The 23,618-nt window shown below is 40.4% G+C and overlaps 1 protein-coding gene across 4 annotated transcripts in view; it reads right to left on the minus strand.

The window, feature by feature from the left end:
• Positions 1-23,618, minus strand: part of LOC140205944 (latent-transforming growth factor beta-binding protein 2-like) — a 496,450-nt gene that overhangs the window by 320,984 nt on the left and 151,848 nt on the right. The window lies entirely within an intron of this gene.

Genomic DNA, 23,618 nt, shown 5'->3' on the forward strand with positions numbered 1-23,618 from the left:
AAAGTCAAAATGACCAGCTGTTTTGTTTAGCTGGCATTGAGGGGAAAGATTGTTGTCACATTACCATGTTTCTAAGTTCTCTATCTCTTTCCTGTACTCTGACATATCACTATTTGAGACACAGCCCACTAAAGTGGTATCATCTGCGAAGATGCAGCTAGGGCAGAATCTGGGTATACAGGAAGTAGAGTAGGGGGTTGAGGATTCAACTTTGTGGCGTACCAGTGCTAAGAATAATCGTGATGGAGTTTTTGCTACCTAACCTTACTGATTGCAGTCTATTGGTTAGGAAGTCGAGGCTCCACTTGCAGAGGGAAGTGTTGACTCCCAAGTCTCGGAGTTTGGGAATGAGTTTGCATGAATTTATAGTATTGAAAGCGGTGCTATCAATAACCATTACAGGAGTTTGGCTAAAACCCAAAAGCTTTATTGAGGATCAATGCTAACTGAATGACCTTTGCTCTCTTTCGAAGTGCAGGGATATATTCTTTCCCTTTTCAATCTTTTTATTAATTTCAAAATATAAAAACAAAACATAGCAATAGTACAAGTAGTAGGAGATATATTGTTACACTTAAAAAAAGAAATTGTAAAATCAAATAGTGTAAGTTAACATAGCTCCCAATCATGTAGAACTGACAACGGATAATACAAATCAAAAAAAACTGAAAAAAAACATCATGGAAAAGAAAAAACAAAACAAAACCAAAAAAAGAAACCCCATCCCCAAAGAGAAACAAAATTAATCAACTAAACTAAAAGACTTGGGCAAAACTAACAACTTAAAAATGGAAAAGAAGAAAACCTTACCTTAAACTGTATCAACCTATGCTTAGCACATACAGAGGATGAATTCACCAACTGAAGAATTTTCCCATTTTTCAGTCAGTATATTAATCTCAAGTTCTCTTTCCCAGTCAGCTTTAATTTTATTAGAAGCATCAGGACATAAATTCATAATTATATTACATATAATTGCTACTACACTTTTCTGAGAGAGATTTAAATCTAAGATTTTTTCCAAAGTGTCCATTGGATAAGGGTGTGGAAAATTAGGGGAGACAGTGCAGGGATATATTCTAGGGCTGAACATTCTTGAATCGGCTTGATGTACAATCATTTTAGTCATAATTGCCACTGATAATAAACTCTCACTCCAAATGTCTTCAAAAATGCAAGTGGAAAGAAAAGGTACAAAAGTGCAACAAACAAGGGGAAAGGAGGCGTTTACTTTAATTTTGTGTGGCTATATCATCTTTCCACAATTGTAAGAAGCAAAGGGTACAATTTACATAAAGTATAACTGTTCCATTTTCTTTTCCTAAGGTAGAGATGACATCATTATGTGTGAATGACAGCAGAAAAACAGTAGTCACACCAACATATGTCTTAGTCAATTCCACAGGATAACAAAATTGTGATTTCAACTTCTAAGTATTAGAAAATAATATAAATGCAAAATTCTCTCTAATGTCTTAAGTTTTAAACATACATTTCACCTTGATATTATTAGGGTGAATAAGGCTGCAGTCTTGGTATGTATCCAGTTTTAAGGAAAATCCACAAGGCCAGGGCTAAACAGCAAAAGAAATGTGCTGTAGATAAGTGAACTGAATTTTAGTCATAAACTAGAAAAAAAAATCCTTATTCAAACAATAAAGGCATCAAATTTGACTGAAATTATGAAATTAAGTTTGGAAAGATTAATTGCTAACTAGGCAGCTAGATGGAGCATTATCTTGGCATGGAATGCCTCAGTGAAATCATAATAGAAATAGAATCTCTAACACCTTTTAAAATGACAGAAATATTTTAATTCAAATTTTAACGGGGATAGTGAGTAGCAATGGATTATGTAAAAAATAAACACCAAGACAGTGAGGAAATGAGATATTTCTTATTTTAAAATAACAATACCTATGGTGTTCCAGTTTGTGATTAGCTACCAGCCTTCAGTTGTTTTATTTTATATTGTGGCTGATCAATGATTTCACATATCTTTTCTCCTTTTGTCTTGCTACTGTTCCCAAAGATTTATAACCTACACCATTAAAATCTGGTTTATTTTCTGACTAAATATCCCTTAGTCAAATTTTAAAATAAGTTTATCCTTTAACCTACTCTAAACTAGTGGTCCCAGTTAAGTACTCTCCTCTTGATACAGTGTGAAAGTAGTATATGCAGTGCATGCTTAACATATGAAAGTAGATCTTAAATTATTTTTAAAATTTAAAGAAATACTAGAAATCATTAATCTGTTTTTATAATCATTTGAAAGATGGGTATGAATAATATTTAGCATCCATGAGATGGAGGGTGATTGTGAGCCACCTGCATGCACCTCTGAAATCTTATATTAAAAAGCATTTCAGTATTAAGATATTTCAGGAAGTAACTTAGCAAAAATGATCAGCAATTATTTATACAGCAATTCAAATGTCTCCACATTTCAACACCCATGACCACAAGTATTCCTCCTGCCTTCACCCAACAGATTATTTCCCTATACCCCTGCCCCATCTCGACCCTATATTCCTGAATATAAGAACATAAGGTAGGAGTAAGCAGCCTGACTCTTTAAGCCTGCCCTATTATCAAAATGACAATGTTCAATCTGCTCCATGCTTCATCTGTCATGTAGCCCTAAATCTGTTGTTCTTTCGAAATTTTATCTACTTAAGTATCTCCAATGATCCAGCCTCTACAAGTCTTTGGGATAGTGAACTACACCCTCTGCAAGAGACCATAAGACATAACAGCAGAATTAGGCCAATTGGCCTATCGAGTCTACAACACCATTCAATCATGGCTGATCCTTTTTTTCCTCTTTCCTCCTAAACCGTATTTCCCTGCCTTCTCCTCTTAATCTTTGATACTATGTCCAATCAAGAACCTATCAACCTCTGCCTTAAATACACCCAACGACCTGGCCTCCACAGCTGCACGTAGCAACAAATTTCACAAATTCACCACCCTCCGACTAAAGAAATTTTTCCACATCTCTGTTTTGAAAGGGTGCCCTTCTATCCTGAGGCTGTGCCCTCTTGTCCTAGACTCTCCCACCATGGGAAACATCCTTTCCAAATCTACTCTCTCTAGGCCTTTCAACATTCAAAAGGTTTCAGTGAGATCCACACCCTCCCCCCCCCACCATCCTTCTAAATTCCTGCGACTACAGACCCAGAGCCTTCAAATGTTCCTCATATGATAACATTTTCATTCCTGGAATCATCCTTGTGAACCTCCTCTAGACATTCTCCAATACCAGCAAGATGAAGGACCTAAAACTGTTCACAATACTTAAGGTGAGGCCTCACCAGTGCCTTATAAAGCCTCAGCATCATGACCCTGCTCTTGTATTCTAGACTTCTTGAAATGGAATGCTAACATTGCATTTGCCTTCCTCACTACCAACTCAACCTGCAAGTTAACCTTGTTCTGCACAAGGACTCCCAAGATCCTCTGCAACTCACATTTTTGGATTTTCTCCCCATTTAGAAAATATTCCGCACATTTATTTCTACACCAAAGTGCATGATCATGCATGTATTCCATTTGCCACTTTCTTGCCGATTCTCTTACTCTAAGTCCTCTGCATTCTACTTGTTTCCTCAACACAACCTGCCCCTCCACCAATCTTCGTAACATCTGCAACCTTGGCAATGAAGTCTTCTATCTTATCATCTAAATCATTGATATACAGCATAACAACCAGTCCAAAACCAAACCCTGCGGAACACCACTAGTCACTGGCAGCCAACCAGATGAGGATCCTTTTATTCCCACTTACTGTCTCCTACCAATCAGCCAATGCTCTAACCATGTAAGTAAATTTCCTGTTATACCATGGGCTCTTAACTTGGTAAGCAGCCTCATGTGTGGCAATTTGTCAAAGGCCTTCTGAAAATCCAAATATACAGCATCCACTACATCCCCTTTATCTATCCTACTTATAATCTCCTCTGAAGAATTCCAACAGGTTCGTCTACAAGATTTTCCCTCAAAGAAATCATGCTGACTTTGTCCTATCTTGTCCTATATCACCAAGTACTCCACAACCTCATCTTTAACAATTGACTCCAACATCTTCCCAACCACCGAGGTCTATAATTTCCTTTCAGCTGCTTTCCTCCTTTCTTAAGAGTGGAGTGACATTTGCAATGTTCCAGTCCTCTGGCACCATGCCAGATTTCAATGATTTTTGAATTTTAGATGGCTATCTCTTAATGTTCTAACTATATCCATTCCTCCAAGAGTCTCCAACTGATGGAAACTAATCAATATACACTGTCAGGGTCTTGTATGTTTCAATAAGGCCACTCATCAGTTTTTTTTCTGCACTCCAAAAAAAATCAACGTAATATTTTTAGCTGCTCATGACAGCACAAGTCTTTCATCTTGATGATTAGAGTAGTGGATTACTTTGTGTATTTTTTCTTAAATAAGGAGAGGCTAATCTGTGTAGTACACAAGGGACCAGCTGTTTTCCAACATTCTTGCAATAAAGACTAATGTGCCATTTGCCTTCCTAACCAATTGTTGTAGCTACCTGCTAAGCTATTACATATTCTGCACAAGAATGCCAAGATGCTCTGTACTTCAATTTTCTGTAATCCTTCTCCATCTTAATTCTTCTGTTAAATTCCTTTTACCAATGTGTATTACTTTCATACTTCAACTCCACTTGTCAAATTTCACCCACTCATTCAACCTATCTAAGTTCTGTTGCTGAATCCAACATTCTCTTCACATACCCCCCCATCTATTTTCCCATCAATGGCAAACTTGAATACTTTCCACTCTGCCCCCTTCTCCAGGCAATTAACATAAATCACAAACAATTGAGGATCTGAGGCACTCCACTATGACGTCCATCTAGCCTGAACAAGATCTGTTTATTCAATCTCTCTAGTATATGGAACAACTACTCTTCAATCCGAGGTAACACACTTCCCCAGAAACATGATTTTTTTGTTTCTATATCTTATGCACCAGCTTCTATTATTTGGTAAATTATTATTGCACATTATTGGGAAATTATTGTGTATTATTCTGTACTTATTCTGCTACAACACAAAGTTCCTAAGGCACCACCTTCCAGACCCACGTCGACTACCATCTAGAAGGATGAGAATAGCAGATATCTGGGAACACCACCACTTGGAAATCCCCCTTCAAATCACTCACCATTCCTTCATTGTCACTGGGTCAAAAGCATGGAATTCCCTTCCTAACAGCACTGTGGGTGTACCTACACCTCCGGGACTGCAGCAGTTCAAGAAGGCAGCTCATCACCACCTTCTGAAGGGCAACTAGAGATTGGCAATAAATGCTGGCTTAGCTGGCGATGCCCACATCCATAAATGATTAAAAAAAATTAGTTAAGCATGCACTGTTAAGTGTGTTTTTAAACATTGCTGCTGTAATGAAAGAATTTCCCACTTAGGATCAATATAGTATTTATTTTTATTATTGTTATAGAACTTTTACAAATGTCATCTGGAAATCCAAAGAAATTACATCTACCTATTCCCCTCTGCTAAGACCATCTGATCCTGGATCACCTCCCTTCCTTGAACTTCTTTCAGCTAGCTCTCTCCCCAACTTTCTTAGTTCCCAAACTTTTTTCTCCCCCCATTCTCTGTGCTTGCATACCATCCTCCATCTTTCTTGCCTCTATGCCTATCCATGCTCCAACCAAATATCCACATCCACCTCATAATGTGGAAAATCATTCAGAAAACAAAAACATAACAAAACAATTTAATTACCATCCGAAAAATCTACTAACAATCAGAGATGAATGAATATAGGATATAAAATATAGGAAAACAGGATTATAAAGCATACTTGCTCACCCTCACAGAGGCCCTATTAGCTTTTTGCCCAAGTGACTCAGCTAATACCCTATCAAATTCCGATTTTGAATATCAAAACCTACAAATTCAGTAGGTGCACAGGAACAACATGACATGTCCATTTCTAAGTCCTCATTTTGAACTGTTTAGTCATTGTATCATTAAGTTGGACTTAAATTGTGGAATTTCCTACCTCACACTGGATTATCCCATGCTGGAATAACCCAAGCCAGAAGGCAAATGTGAAACAAAGAAGTAGTAAAGTAAATTATCTTGACCGTCTCTGTGGAAATAGGGATGGGTAATAAATGCTGGCCTTGCTAGGACTTCACACAACCCAAAACAATATATTAATTAAAGGGCACAGCATCTGGATTCCATTAAATAGAGTGATACAACATAGAAGCAGGTCCTTCAGCTCAAGTCCACACCAACTATCAACCATCCATTTATATTCATCCCACATTAATCCCATTTTACTTCACCACATTCTGTTCAACTCCCCCTCAGATTTTGCCACTCTCCAACACACATGTAAATAATATTGGCTAATCAACCTACCAACCTGAACTTCTTTGGGATGCGGGATTTTAACCAAGTGCACCCAGGATAAATCCATGCAGTCACAGGGACCAAACATTGGCTTTGTGGGAGAAGCCAGAGAGTGATTGCCGAGGGTTGCCTCTCTCACAGGAGGTGGGTGACTAGTGGTGTGACACAGGGATCAATGCTGGGTCCTTTGCTGTTTGTCATCTATACCAATGATCTGGATGATGTGGTTAACTGATTTAGCAAATTTGTGGATGACACAAAGATTGGGGGGTGGAGTGGACAGTGAGGAAGGTTATCATGGCTCGCAGAGAGATCTGTTTCAGCTGGAAAAATGGGCTGAAGAAAGGCAGGTAGAATTCAATACAGAGAAGTGTGAGGCTTTGCACTTTGGTAGGACCAACCAGGGTAGGTTTTACACAGTGAACGGTAGAGCACTGAGAAGTGTGGTGGATCAAAAGGCTCTGGGAATACAGGCCTATAATTTGTTGAAAGTAGCATTACAGGTAGATAGGGTCATAAATAAAACTAGTGACATTTACCCTTCATAAATCAATGTACTGAGTACAGGAGTTGGGAAGTTGTTGGTGAAGCCTAATTTGGAGTATTATGTGCAGTTTTGGTCGACTACCTACAGGAAAGATGTAAACAAGGTTGAAAAAGTGCAGAGAATTTCACAAAATTTACAACTACCAGCACCTTGACCATAGCCCTCCATATCCCTAATATTCATGTACCTATCCATAAATATTGAAATTGAGCCCTCATGGACTACTTGTGCTGCCAGTTCATTCCACACTCTCACGACCCTCTAAGTGAAGATATTTCCCCTCATGTTCCCCTTAAACTTTTCACAGTTCACTCTTAACCCATGACTTCTGGTTGTCGTCCCACTCAACCTCAGTGGAAAAAGTCTGCTTACATTTACACTTTCTATAGCTCTCATAATTTTTCATAACTTTGTTAATCTCCTCTCAGTCTTCTACATTCTAAAGAGTACAGTCCCAACCTCTTCAATCTTTCCTTATAAACTCAGATCCTCCAGACCTAGCAACATCCTTGTAAATTTTCTCAGTACTTGTTGAACCTTGTTTACATCTTTCCTCTAGGTAACTGACGGAAACTGCATGGAGTACTCCAAATTAGGCCTTACCAATGTCTTATTCAACTTCATCATGACATCCCATTTTCTGTACTCAGTACATTGATTTATGAAGGCCAATGTGCCAAAAGCTTTCTTTACAAACCTATCTACCTGTCACACCACTTTCAATGCATTATGTAATATATTCCCAAATCCCTTTGTTCTAACAAACTCCTCAGTACCTTACTGTACACTGTGTAAGACCTACAAGTGAACCTTCTTCTCTGTCCACTATATCCCTAATCTTGGTGTTATCCACAAATTTGCTGATCCTGTTAACCACATTATCATCCAGATCATTGATATAAATGACAAACAACAAATGACAACAACACTAATCCCTGTGGCACAACACTACTCACAGGCCTCCAGTCAGAGAGACAACCATCCTCTACTACTACTCTCTGGCTTCTCCCACAAACCCAATGTCCAATCCAATTCACTACCTCATCCTGAATGCCAAGCAAATGAACTCTCCTGACCTGCCTCCCATGTGGGATCTTGTCAAATGCTTCACTAAAATTTACATAAGCAACATCCACTACCTTGCCTTCATCCACTTTTGTGGTAATTTCCTCAAAAAACTCTATTAGATTGGTTAGACATGACCTACCACACACGAAGCTAAGCTGACTATCCTTAATCAGTCCATGTCTATCCAAATACTTATATACTCAGTTCCTCAGAATACCTTCTAATAACTTTCCCACAATTGATGTCAGACACACTGGCCTATAATTTCCTGGTTTCTGTTTAGAGCCCCTTTTAAACAGCAGAATAACATTGGCTATCCCCCAGTCCTCTGGTACCTCACTTGTTTTCAATATCTCTACTTGGGCCCTGGCAATTTCTGTACTTGCCTCCCATAGAGTCCAAGGAAACACCTTGTCAGGCCTTGGGGATTTATCCACCCTGATTTGCTCAGGGTAGCAAACACCACCACCTCTAATCTGTACAGGCTCCATGAAGTTGATGCCACGTGCTCTATGTCCATAGACTCTGTCCATCTTCCAAGTAAATAAAATGGAAAGAATGCATTTAAGATCTCTTCCATCTGTTTTGGCTCCGCACAAAGATTACCATTCTGGTCTTCCGGAAGACCAGTTTTATCCCTAGCAATTCTTTTGCTCGTGACATACCTGTGAAACCTCTTGGGATTCTTCTTCACATTGTCTGCTAGAGCAACCTTATCCCTTCTTTTAGTCTTCCTGATCTTAAGTGTTCTCTTGAATTTCTTGTACTCCATACACATCTCATTTGTTCCTCCTTGCCTATACCTGCTGTGCACCTCTTAAACAGGATCTCAATATCTTGTTATGCTTAGCTTTTATTCTGACAGAACATATAAGCTTTGTACTCTCAACTTTATTCTTGAAGTCCTTCCACTATCCAAGTACACCTTTACCAAAAAAACAGCCTGTTTCAATCCACACTTGGCAGTTCATTTCTGATAACATCGAAATTGGCCTTTCTCCAATTTAGAATCTCAACATGCAGAGCAGACTTATCTCTTTGCGTATTTATTTTGAAACTAGTGGCATTGTGGTTATTGGATGCAAAGTGTTCCCCTACACAAACTTCTGTCACCTGCCCTGTCTCATTCCCTAATAGCAGATCCAGTATTATGTGCTCTCTCACTGGGACTTCTACTACTGATGAAAGGAACTTCCCTACACACATTTGACAAACACTATCCCATCTAGTTCCTCTAATTCCCTTCTACTGTTGGGTGGTCTGTAATAAGAGCCCCATTAATGTGGTCATACGTTTCTTATTTTTCAGTTCCACCCATAACAGCTCACCGTCGAGTCCTCCAGTCAACCTGAGGAAGCGTTACTATAACATTTTCCCTGACTAGTAACACCACCCCTCATTCTTTAATCCCTCCTGCTCTGTCATGTCTAAAACAACAGAACACCAGAATATTGAGCTGCCATTCCTGCCCCTCCCGCAAACAAGTCTGAGTAATGGCTCCAACATCATAATTCCAGGGATAGATAAGATAGAGGCAGAAAAGTTGTTTCCACTGGTAGGTGAGACTAGGACTGGGGGCTGTAGCCTCAAGATTCGGGGGAGTAGAATTAGGATGGAGATGAGGAGGAACTGCTTTTCTCAGAGCGGTGAATCTTTGGAATTCTCTGCCAGTGAAGCAGTGGAGGCTACCTCAGTAAATATATTTGAGAAGGTTGAATAGATTTTTGCATGGTAGGGGAATGAAGGGTTCTGGGGAAAAGGCAGGTAGGTGGAGATGAGTCCATGGCCAGATCAACTATGATCTTATTGAATGGCACAGCAGGCTCAGTGGGCCAGATGGCCTACTCCTGCTCCTATTTCTTGTGTTCTTACATACCTCACTTAGAGTAATAATGATCATGTTATTTCCTTTTCATTTATATAAGCTTCTTCTCATTGCTAACCGAATTATTTTGCAACACTTACATTAAACATATATAACAGAGTATGCGTCTGGTCTTCTGCTGCTGCAGCTCAGCCACTTCAAGGTTCGGCGTGTTCTGTGCTCAGATGTTCTTTTGTGTACACCACTGTTTAAAAAAAGTCTGCTTGAACCAATCGAGCAATTCTCCTTTGACCTCTCTCACTGACAAGGTGTATTCACCCAGAGAACTGCTACTCTATTGGTGTTTTGGTTTTCAGGCCATTCTCTATGTACACTAGAGAGTAGTGTGCATGAAAATCCCAGATCAGCAGTTTGCTGAGATATGAAAAACAACCCAACTGACACAGCAATCATTTCACAGTCAGTCACTTAGGACACATTTTTAATCTGAAGAACTGAACCTCTTGACCATGTCTGCATGATTTTATGCATTGAGTTGCTGCCTCATGATTGGCTGATTAGACAAGTGCATTAACATACAAGTGTGCCTAATAAACTGGCCACTGAGTGTACATGAAAACTATCATTGTCTGTCACCTACAATTAATAATGTTACAAATGGCTAAGTTGAGCCATTAGGAAATATGTTCAACCAAATTATTTGTGAATGTTCTTCAATACCATAATTCTGAAGCAGTTAACTAAACTTGTTCACATATTCAGTTTGCACAATTAATAAAGTGATCTGCCAAGAATCTACTGCACCAGTCGTTCTTGACTCCCACCCAAGATGGATTTATAACATTAGGGATGTAACTTTAGTGATACTTAAAACTTTAATAGCACTCCATTACTCTAATTTTCAGACACAATGAACTTCTAGCCGTCTAGTATCTAATGCTTAAAACAACCTGGCAAACCAGAAAAAGATGTCTGAAATTACAACATAAAATTCCACAAGGAAATGAAAATGATAATGCAGTGTTGAAAAATAATGCAGACTACACTGGTGTGCCAAGAAATTAAATTGTATGGTATTGTTTCTCCCAAAATTATTGTAAAACACTTTCATAAGCTATCTGTGCCAAAGTGCATGTTGTGAAATCCAAAAGCAATTTCCAAAAAGAGGAAAAAATTATAATTCCACTATTATAAAGACGACAGATCAAAGTAGTCAATATTCCAAAGTTAGCAAACACGAGGAAATCTGCAGATGCTGGAAATTCAAGCAAGACACACAAAATACTGGTGGAATGCAGCAGGCCAGGCAGCATCTATAGGAAGAAGCACAGTTGACGTTTCGGGTTAAGACCCTTCGTCTGGACTAAGTGAAAGAAGAGGTAGTAAGAAATTTGAAAGTGGGACGGGGAGGAGGAGATCCAAAATGATAGGAGAAGACAGGAGGGGGAGGGATAGAGCCAAGAGCTGGGAAGTTGATTTGCAAGAGGGATACAAGGCTGGAGAAGGGAGAGGATCATGGGGTGGGAGGCCTAGGAGAAAGAAAGGGGGAGGGGAGCATGAGAGGAAGATGGAGAGCAGGCAAGGAGTTATTGTGAGAGGGACAGAGAAAAAAAGGAACAAATATTAAATAAATAAATAAATAAATAAATAAGGGATGGGGTAAGAAGGGGAGGAGGGGCATTAACAGAAGTTAGAGGAGTCAATGTTCATGCCATCAGGTTGGAGGCTACCCAGACAGAATATGAGGTGTTGTTCCTCCAACCTGAGTGTGGCTTCATCTAGACAGTAGACACATTTTAATTCCATGTCCCATTCCTATTCTGATATGTCTATGCATGACCTCCTCTACTGTCTAGATGAAGCCACACTCAGGTTGAAGGAACAACACCTTGTATTACATCTGGTTAGCCTCCAACCTGATGGGAGCAAGTCTGTGCTGAGAGCAGGAGTTTCAGACTTTGACTCAAAGGAGGCTTTGGCTCTGGATAAGGTTGTGTTAAGGTTCCCTTTTATCTCTCTTACTGTACCTAATGCATTAAATGGTCATTGTGTGTTCTTCATGCCAGATGTTGGAATCCTGGGAAACCCACAATTTCCCAGGGAACTACATCTGCATGGTGCATCCAGCTGCAGCTTCTTGAAGACAGTGTTAGGGATCTGTAGCAGCAGCTGAATGATCTTTGGCTTGTATGCAACAGTGAGGAGATAATCAGAGTTACAGGGAAATAGTCACCCCTAAGCTGCAGGAGGCGAGTAGCTCAGGAGAAATGAAAATATGAAGAGGCAGTCAGCACAGAGCACCCCTGTGGCCATTCCCCTCAATAACAAGTATACAGTTTATACAGTATATACAGGACAAAAATGGTGGATTGAATATGTGCAGTATATGAAACAATATAAATTAATTTACAGTGCTGATTGAAATTTTACAGTGGTACAATATCATGGGAATCATGAAGACTGGCTGAAAGAGGAACAGAGCTGGGTGCTAAAACTGAAGCAGACTCATTGTGCTCAATGATCTACTTCTGCTCTTATAGCTTAAAAGGCTATAAGATCATAAGACATAGGAGCTGAATTAGGCCATGTGGCCCATCAACTCTGCTCCACCATTCATTCGTGACTGAGACTTGTCTCCCCTCCTCAAGCCCATTCACCAGCCATCTCCTTGTACTCCTTGATACCATATCCAGTCAATAATCTATCAAGCTCTGCCTTAAATACATCCAATGACCTACCCTCCACGGCTGCCTGTGGTAACAAATTCCACAAATTCACTACCCTCTGGCTAAAGTAATTTCTCCACACCTGTTTTAAATGGGCTGTCCTGTATTCTGAGGCTGTGCCCTCTTCTCCTAAACTCCCCTACCATCGGAAATATCCTTTCCACATCTACTCTGCCTCAGCCTCACAACATTCGAAAGGTTTCAATGAGATACCCCTCATCCTTCTAAGTTCCAGTGAGTACAGAACCAGAACCATCAAATGTTTCTTTTATGATAACCCTTTCATTCCCAGAATCATCCTAGTGAACCACCTCTGGACCCTTTCCAATCCCAGCACATCTTTTCTAAGATGAGGGACCCAAAACTGTTCACAATAATCAAAATGAGGCCTCACCAGAGCCTTATAAAGCCTCAGCATGTCCCTGCTCTTGTATTCTAGTCTTCTTGAAATAATGCTAACATTGAATTTGCCTTCCTCACCACCGATTCAACCTGCAAGTTAACATTTATGGTGTTCTGCACAAGGACTCCCAAGGCCCTCTGCAACTCACATTTTTGGATTTTCTCCCCATTTAGAAAATATTCCGCACATTAGTTTCTACACCAAAGTGCATGATCATGCATTTTCCAACACTGTATTCCATTTGCCACTTTCTTGCCGATTCTCTTACTCTAAGTCCTTCCGCATCCTACCTGTTTCCTCAACACAACCTGCACCTCCACCAATCTTCGTATCATCTGCAACCTTGGCAACGAAGTCATCTATTTTATCATCTAAATTATTGATATACAGCATAACAAGCAAACCCAACACCAAACCTTGCGGAACACCACTAGTCTGGCAGCCAGCCAGATGAGGATCCTTTTATTCCCACTCACTGCCTACTACAAATCAGCCATTGCTCTAACCATGTAAGTAAATTTCCTGTTATACCATGGGCTCTTAACTTGGTAAGCAGCCTCATGTGTGGCAATTCGTCAAGGGTCTTCTGAAGATCCAAATATACAACATCCACTGCATCCCCTTTATCTATCCTACTTATAATCTCCTCTGAAGAATTCCAACAGGTTCGTCTACAAGATTTTCCCTCAAGGAAACCATGCTGACTTTGTCCTATCTTGTCCTATGTCACCAAGTACTCCACAACCTCATCTTTAACAATTCACTCCAACATCATCCCAACCACTGAGATCAGCTAACTGGTCTATAATTTCCTTTCTGTTGCCTTCCTCCTCTCTTAAAGAGTGGAGTGACATCTGCAATTTACCAGTCCTTTGGCACCATATCGAATCAGAATCACGTTTATTATCACTGGCATGTGACATGAAATTTGTTAACTTAGCAGCAGAAGTTCAATGCAATATATAATCTAGCAGAAAGGGAATAATAATAATAATAAATAAAACATAGTGATAAACTAGACAAAGGATGACCCGTTGGGGCACCCATTGAGGGAAGGGTAGTGCAGTCTGATGTGAACAGAATGAACATTAAAATTTCCTGAGTGCTATTGGTATTGCTTTGCTTTGGAAATTGAAGAAGAAAACCTCAGTTTATTAAAGAAGAACGATGCGTAGCAAGGCAAATATAACTCCTCCTCGTTTAACGAAGGAGGCTTTTGATGGCATCATTTCTGGTTGATCTGCCACCCTTGTGCCTCTGAGACGTGAAGTCCTTTCATCTGCTGTCTCTTCATCCCTTCAACTGTTTATTCTTTGTCTCTGATCTTGGCGACATGCATTTCTCTGCTCCTTTGTCTCTTCCTCTCTCCTCCTCCTGTGCCTGTTTTTGTCATTCTGGAGACATACAGCCCTTTCATCCCCTATCTCTTCATCTTTTCTGCTGTTTGTTGTTTGTCTCTGATCCTGGAGACGTACATTTCTCAGCTCCTCTGTCCCTTCTTCTTTTACCTTTTTTTGTCCTGACTCTTTGATCCTGCTGCGGCCCTGGCCTCATCCGATTCTTGTTCTCTCTCTCTCCTTGCCACTTCCTGACGACGTTTGGCATCATCTCCTGATCATAATGTCCCCCTTCTCTTTCCACGCGGCATAATTAGGCTGACCATATTTTTTTTTACCCTAACGCTGGATAGAAGATACAAAGCAGTAACACCAAAGCCTCCAGGATCCTGATTATTCTTGATGATGTGGTTGGCGCTCTCCTAAATAGACGTGATATAGTCACCACTGTCCTTTGACTGCAGCAAAGGGTTTGATGGGTGTCTCGAAGTAAGTCATTACAATAAGATTTAATTATCTCTTAGTGATGGGTCTCAGTTTGATCGGTCACAATCCTGCACATGCTGATGGTGATTAGCAGAATGTGACCGCTCAAAATAGAGCTGCCCTGCCCTTTTGCTCTGGTTGGTATTGCTGCTGAGCATCATGAATTGCTTCTGATGCTGGCTGTGCACATGCGTCATGGTGTCGCGTCGTGGTTTCCATTATGGCTGACATCGGCTCTCAGGTGAAAGCGGGGCTGTTGATTTTGGCGAGTGAGTAATTTTTAATGAATGTATAACCCTGAACCTTGCCTACATTCTGTAAGTTAGCACATTTTAAGTCGATTTAGCCAAAAACAGTGCCGCTGTAATGCACCGTTTGCGCTAATTGGAGGTCACAAACAGACCAACAGAGCATGAGAGTTTTAGTAGTATAGAGATAAACAGTGGGAGGAAACCCATGTGGTCACAAAGAGAACGGACAAACTCCTTACAGGCAGCGCCAGGAATAGAACCCAGGCCACTGGTACTGTAAAGCATTGTGTTAACCACTTTGTGTTGGCGCATGGCCAAGTGGTTAAGGCATCAGTCTAGTGATCTGAAGGTCGCTAGTTCGAGCCTCAGCTGAGGCAGCATGCTGTGTCGTTGAGCAAGGCACTTAACCACACATTGCTCTGCGATGACACCGGTGCCAAGCTGTATCAGCCCTAGTGCCTTTCGCTTGGACAATGTCGGTGGTGTAGAGAGGGGAGACTTGCAGCATGGGCAACTGCCGGTCTTCCATACAACCTTGCTTAGGCCTGCGCCCTGGAAACCTTCCAAGGCGCAAATCCATGGTCTCACGAGACTAATGGATGCCTATTTAAATAAATAAGCAAATCAATTATGTACATTGAATAGATTTCAAAAATGTGCAAAAACAAATACTGTATATTTTAAAAAAGAGTGAGGTAGAGTCCAAAGCTTCAATGTCCATTTAGGAATCAGATGGCAGAGGGGAAGAAGCTGTTCATGAATTGTTGAGTGTGTGCCTTCAGGCTCCTGTATTTCCTATGTGATGATAACAGTGAGGGGGAATAAAAAGGCATCCCTGGGTGCTGGAGGTCCTTAATAATGGACACTGCCTTTCTGAGACACCACTCCCCAAAGATGTCCTGGTTACTTTGTAGGCTAGTGCCAAGATGGAGCTAACTAGATTTACAACCTTCTGCAGCTTCTTTCGATCCCTTGCAGTAGCCCCTCCATACCAGACAGTGATGCAGTCTGTCAGAATGCTCTCCACAGTACAACTATAGAAGTTCTTGAACGTATTTGTTGACATGCCAAATCTCTTCAAACTCCTAATAAGGTATAGCTGCTGTCTTGCCTTCTTTATAACTGCATCGATATGTGGGGACCACATTAGCTCCTCAGAGATCTTGACACCCAGGAACTTGAAGCTGCTCACTCTCTCCACTTCTGATCCCTCTATGAGGATTGGTATGTGCTCCTTCATCTTGCCCTTCCTGAAGTCCACAATCAGCTCTTTTGTCTTTCTGACGTTGAGTGCCAGGTTGTTGCTGCGCCACCACTCCACTAGTTGGCATATATCACTCCTGTATGCCCTCTCGTCACCACCTGAAATTCTACCAACAATGGCTGTATCGTCGGCAAATTTATAGATGGTATTTGAGCTATGCTGCATAGTCATGTGTATACAGAGAGTAGAGCAGTGAGCTAAGCACACACCTGAGGTGCTCCAGTGCTGATAGTCACCAAGGAGGATATGTTATCACCAATCCACACAGACTGTGGTCTTCCGGTTAGAAAGTAGAGGATCTAATTGCAGAGTGAGGTACAGAGGCCCAGGTTCTGCAACTTCTTAATGAGGATTGTGGGAATGATGGTATTAAATGCTGAGCTATAGTCAATGAACAGCATCCTGACGTAGGTGTTTGTGTTGTCTAGGTGGTCTAAAGCCCTGTGGAGAGCCATTGAGATTACATCTGCCGTTGATCTATTGTGGCGATAGGCAAATTGCAATGTGTCCAGGTTCCTGCTGAGGTAGGAGTTCAATCTAGTCATAACCAACCTCTCAAAGCATTTAATCACTGTTGATGTGAGTGCTACAATGCAATAGTTATTAAGGCAGCCCACATTATTCTTCTTAGACACTGGTATAATTGTTGAACCCCAGGGTGAAATTCATCTGGTCCAGGTGACATGTGTACCCTTTGGCCTTTCAGCTTTTTGAGCACCTTCTCCCTTATAATAGGGACTGCACTCACTTCTCTTCCTTCACACACACACCACTAGTGCAAAATACTCAATTAGTTCATCTGCCATCTCCTTATCCCCCATTATTTCTCCAGCCTCATTTTCTAGCAGCCCTATATCCACTCTCACCTCTTAGTTATACATACTTGAAACAGCTTTTACTATCCACTTTGATGCTGTTTGCTAGCTTGCTTTCATATTTCATCTTATCCCTTCTAATGATGTTTTAGTTGTTCGCTGTAGGTTTTTAAAAGCTTCCAAATCCTCTATCTTCCCACTAATTTCTGCTTTGTTGTATGCCCTCTCTTTTGCTTTTACATTATCTTTGACTTCCCTTGTCAGCCACAGTTGTACTATTTTGCCACTTGAGTATTTCTTCATTTTCGGAATACATTTGTCCTGCACCTTCCTCATTTTTACCAGAAATGTGCGCCATTGCATCTCTGCTGTCATTGCTGCTAGCAGCTCCTTCCAATTTACTTTGCCAACTCCTTTCTCATACTGTAATTTCCTTTACTCCACTGAAATACTGCTATGTCAGACTTTACTTTCTTCCTATCAAATTTCAAGTTGAACTTAAATCATATTGTGATCACTGGCTCCTAAGGGTCCATTTACCTTAAGCTCCCTAATCACCTTTGATTCATTATAGAACACCCAATCCAGGATAGCTTATCCCCTAGCTCAACAACAAACTGCTCTAAAAAGCCATTTTGTGGGCACTTAACAAACTCGTCCTCTTGAGATCCATTGCCAACCTGATTTTCCTAATAGACCTGCATGTTATAATCTCCCTTGACTATCATAACATTGCTCTTTTGAAATACCTTTTCTATAACTTGCTGTAATCTGTGCTCCATATGCCAGCTACTGTTGGGAGGCCTGACAATAACTGCCATCAGGGTCTTTTACCCTTGCAGTTTCTTATCTCAACCCATAAGGATTCAAAATCTTCCGATCCTATGTTATATCTTTCCACTGATTTGAGGCCATTCTTTAGCAGCAGAGCCTACCTTCATATCCGTCCAATATAACATGTAACCTTGGACATTCAGCTCCCAACTACAACCATCCTACAGCCATGATTACAACATGAATGTTCCCCCCATCCCTCAAAGTCCTTAATGTGTTATGCCTTTGCAAATTGTTGCCCATCTTTCCTGCAATCTATTGTATAAATTCACGTACGACTATCAGAAATCAAACTGAGTATAAATAACATTAAAGTTTAACTGAAGCATGATACCTGCATTTCAAGAAATACAATGTTGGAAAGTGTATGGTTATGCACTTTGGCAGAAGAAATAAATGGGCAGACTATTATTTAAATGGGGAAAGAATTCAAAGTTCTGAGATGCAATGGGACTTGGGAGTCCTCGTATAGGATACCCTTAAGGTTAACCTCCAGGTTGAGTCGGTGGTGAAGAAGGCGAATGCAATGTTAGCATACATTTCTAGAGGAATAGAGTATAGGAGCAGGGATGTGATGTTGAGGCTCTATAAGGTGCTGGTGAGACCTCACTTGGAATACTCTGGGCAGTTTTGTTCTCCTTATTTAAGAAAGGATGTGCTGACGTTGGAGAGGGTACAGAGAAGATTCACTAGAATGATTCCAGGAATGAGAGGGTTAACATATGAGGAACATTTGTCCACTGTTGGACTGTATTCCTTGGAGTTTAGAAGAATGAGGGGAGACCTCATAGAAACATTTCGAATGTTGAAAGGCATGGACAGAGTGGATGTGGCAAAATTGTTTCCCATGATGGGGGAGTCTAGTACGAGAGGGCATGACTTCAGGATTGAAGGGCGCCCATTCAGAACAAAAATACGAAGAAATTTTTTTAGTCAGAGGGTGATGAATCTATGGAATTTGTTGCCATGGGCAGCAGTGGAGGCCAAGTCATTGGGTGTATTTAAGGCAGAGATTGATAGGTATCTGAGTAGCCAGGGCATCAAAGTTTATGGTGAGAAGGTGGGGGAGTGGGACTAAATGGGAGAATGGATCAGCTCATGATAAAATGGCGGAGCAGACTCGATGGGCCGAATGGCTGACTTCTGCTCCTTTGTCTTATGGTCTTAAGATCTTTTTCCTGCATATTTTCAAGAATTTAGCAGAAATGTAATACTCAATAGCATTCCTACTTGAAACATCTATGCATATTTTGCACATATATCACTGTTTTCTTGTTTATATGCAGGAAAATAAATTACCATGTCTACATTGAGCAAATATCACTGCATTTATAGATGTGAACCCTTAAAGCACATCTATCCACTGAACAACAGCACTGTGTATGCTGCATTGAGATAGCTGCAAGGAAGAGAGTGGGAGCATCTCCCAGGTTACTGAAAAAAACTTCTGTACTCCTGTGAAAAAGGCTAAAAGGACCTAAGTTTTTGGTTCCAGTTACGCCAGTATTTAAAAAATAATGAAATTGGCAGCAGGTGATAGATAAAATTCACATGCAACTAGGGCAGCAAAGAAAGAAATCCCATAGCATTACCCAGTGACAAGATGAGCATTCTGTCTCTATAGTTCAAATGGCAACTTGAAAGTCAATCCACAAAAGCAGTACTTACATATCTCAGAGCTCAACTTACACACAGAGACAACGATGGCAGTCATATTCCAGACTTATTGCCTCAATATTCTTATCAGCACATATCACTGCATACTTATCAGAATCAGCATGAGCTTTAATATCACTGGTATATTTCATGAAATTTGTTGTTTGGGGAAGCAGTATATTTGCAATACATAATAATAAAAATTACAAGAAGAAATGTGTATATGAAAAACATTAAGTACTGCAAAAAGAGAGAAGGAAATGAAAAGATGAGGTATTTCCAGCATCTGCAGATTTTTCTTGTGCTTGTGAGGTGAGATAACATACATGGGTTCATTGTCCATTCAGAAAGCTGATGGCAAAGGGTAAGAAACTATACCTGAAACATTGTGTGTGTATATTCAGGCTCCTGTACACCCTCTGTGATGGTAGCATTGAGAAGAGATGGGGGTCTTACTTTAACATCCAGAGAATTATGCTAATCAGAACATTTCCATAATCCTTTTAGTCATCAAAACAGTTCAATGAAAGGAAGCTTCACAAAGATGGAATACTGCATTATTCATTGGAATTTGCCCAGGTAACTTTTATCTTTCATTTAATATAAATGTCCTGCATAATGTGTGTAATTCTGTTTTCATTAAATAGAAGTTTTTACAGGAGCATTACCATCTGTTAAGGCAGGGGTCCCCAACCTTTTTCGCACCACGGACCGTTTTAATATTGATAATATTCTTGCGGACCGGCCAACCCGGGGGGGGGGGGGGGGGGGGGGGTGTTCAGGTAGGGTTATACTCACCTCAACGTGTCTTTAACAGTTAGGGTTGCCAACTTTCTCACTCCAAAATAAAGGACAAAAGTAGCAGTCAAATCCCGGGACACTTTACCCCAGGAAAGACTGCCATGACCATGAAGCCTTGCGCGGGCACCTGTGTGCGCATGCGCGTATGTGGCAATTTTTTCCCCACAAATTGGTTTTTTCTTCATCTTCCCGACTATACTGTACATACACTATTTCTGCTTTATATAGGTTGTGTATTTATCATATCATTCCTGCTTTTACTATATGTTAGTGTTATTTACTTTCGGTTTTATGTGTTATTTAGTATGATTTGGTAGGTTATTTTTTGGGTCTGGGAACGTTCAAAAATTTTTCCCATATAAATTAATGGTAATTGCTTCTTCGCTTCACACCATTTCGGCCCGAAAGGTTTCATAGGAACACTCTACCTTAGCGGGGGAAATACGGGACAAGGGCAGTCCTGTATGGGACAAACCAATTTAGCCCAATAGACGGGATGTCCCGGCAAATACGGGACAGTTGGCAACCCTATGTTCAACTTCAACAGTGCGTGACAGGGAATGAGGAAAGGTGCAGCTGACTCATATTGTTTCCTCATGGCCCAGTAGCACATGCTTTGCGGCCTGGTGGTTGGGGACCGCTGTGTTAAGGGAATTGTAAGGCATCAGTGAGAACTGCTGAGAGGATCATCCGGTCTCTCCTCTACCCATCACAGATATTTATCAGGAATGCTGCATATGCAGGGCCCTTTGCATTATTAATCATCCCTCCCATCCGTCCAGCAATCTCTTTGACTCTCTACCATCCAGCAGAATGTACCACAGTATTAGGACAAGGACTATTAGGATGGGAAACAAATTCTTCCCCAGACTGTAAGACTACTGAACTCCTTGCCATCATCCAGTCTCATCACACGTGAAGTGCCAGTAGCATTATACTGTTCAACACAGACAAAATGCTGGAGGAACTCAGTAAGCCAGGCAGCATCTATGGAATTGTCAACATTTTGGGCCAAAACCCTTTGGCAGAATCTTTGTTTGTGATAGCATTATACTGTTTACCTTTTAACTCGTGTCAATAATGCACCTTATTATCATGATAATATTACTTAATGTGCTAGGTGTATGAGTTACACATACTGTGTTGTGCACCTTTGGCGATATGCATGGTATGGTTGAATGTCAATAATCTTGAACTTGAACTTAAATACCAATTGAAGCTGGAAAAGTATTCCACGTGACCCTTTAAAATGCTAGATCCAGATAGTTAATCACTCACTAAAGATTTTAAGACTTGTGTACCTGATATAAGTAAATGGGATTAATATAGATGAGTGCAACAGTCAGCTGAACATAATGGCTCAAGGACCAGGTTCTGTGCTACATGACCTGATGACACAATATGATAACTTTCACTTTTTTTAGCTATCATATTTATGTGTCTGATCCAGTTAAGTTTCTGGATACTCGTGACCACCAAGTATCAAGAGGCAGGGATACAATAATGATAATAGCATTGAATGACAGGGGTAGGTTACATTCTCCATTTTTGGAGTTTCAGCAGTGGTGTGACACGTATTTTGTATTACAGTTATCAAAATGTCAAATGAGGTATGGACCTGAATGAGGTCTCACGCTTACTACATACATGCTTCATTTTCTGAGGAGTTGCAAATGGAAATGAGCATTGTGAAATCATCTGCATGCTTACTCACTTCTGAACTTATGATGGAAGAAGGTTCATTGTTGAAGCTGCTGAAGGAGGTTAGGACACTGAGCTGAAAAACTTTTACAGCAATGTCTTGGGATAGCTGACCTCCAGAAACTACATACACCTTCATTTATGCAAGATGTAACTCTAGCTATTGAGTATTTTCCCCTTGATTCCCAGTAAGTTTAACTCCACCCAAGTGCTTTGATGTAACACTTAGTCAAATGCCATCTTGATACTTTGGGCACTCACTCTCACTTCACTTCTGGAGTTCACCTCCTTTGTTTATATTTAAACTAGGTCTGTTAAGGAAAACTGGAATTGTAGTTCTTGAAAAATTTAAACTGAGAATTAACGAGTAGACTATCTGTAAGTGTTATGTGATAACACTATCAACACCACCTATCACAAGGGCACATCATCTATCTCTCAAACTACCTGGACTGAGACCTTCATAAAGAAAGAAATATTATAAATGTATGGCTGAAAAAATGGAATTCTTTTAAAGTATATTCGTGTAGCAATGTATAGAATATTACTATAGAGTAGAGTTGGTAGAGCTGCTGCCTCATAGCCCTGGTGACCCAGATTCAATTTTGACCATTTAAGTTTACGGTAAAGAATCTGTATGCTCTTTCAGGGAATGCATGGGTTCTTATTGCCCATCCCAAATAGCACTCCATGCTCCCCTCAGTTCTGTGGTTTCCTCCCACATATCAAATATATGTGGTTTGCTAGGTTAATTGCTTATTATAAATTGCCACTAGTAGGTTGGCAAGTGTAGGTCGGGTAGGGATGATTGTTGGGTATGTGGAGAGGGTAGTATGTGTCTATATTGTAAATTTGGTGGGCTGAAAAGCTTCTTTCCATGCCTTGTGAATCATATGGCCTGAAGGATGGCATATCTTTCAGAATATATTGATGAACATAGCACAATCTATTTGCTGTTTTTACTGTACTGTGGACAGTGATTACAGATTACAAAGGTGAGTACTAGTCTAAGTCCATTGAAGTATAACATTTTCATTATGCAACAACTTCTCAACATGGGACTTTGATTATTGAAGACAAAAGCCATACTTTGGAATAAAGCTAGTGGAGTGAGGTCTTTTAAAAGATCTACAGTCAACAAGATACATCAAGAGAGGCTATTTCTTTGTCACATTACCAACATCCTCCTCTTCTCCCACTTGTTCTTCCTACTCCACTTTACCTCCATCTTAACCTTCTCTTCTTGCTGGAGGGCTTCAAGCAAAGGCTGATTCCTCTTGTTGGTAATAAGTAAATGAGACCCAAATCTCAAAATATCTCGTCTTACAAAAGGGCTTTTGATAAGAGTCTAATGTTTGACCAAATTAATTTTGCCTTTAACTGCCCTTAACTGTCTGATCAAACGTTGTAACATTTTAGTTTGAAGTTACAAATTAATCTGCTGGATCAACTGAATTGCCACCTATTGCAATTGGTTACTTGCCCAGTAGTTTA

Source organism: Mobula birostris, chromosome 1, assembly GCF_030028105.1.
Source record: "Mobula birostris isolate sMobBir1 chromosome 1, sMobBir1.hap1, whole genome shotgun sequence".
In the NCBI taxonomy this organism is placed as follows: domain Eukaryota; kingdom Metazoa; phylum Chordata; class Chondrichthyes; order Myliobatiformes; family Myliobatidae; genus Mobula; species Mobula birostris.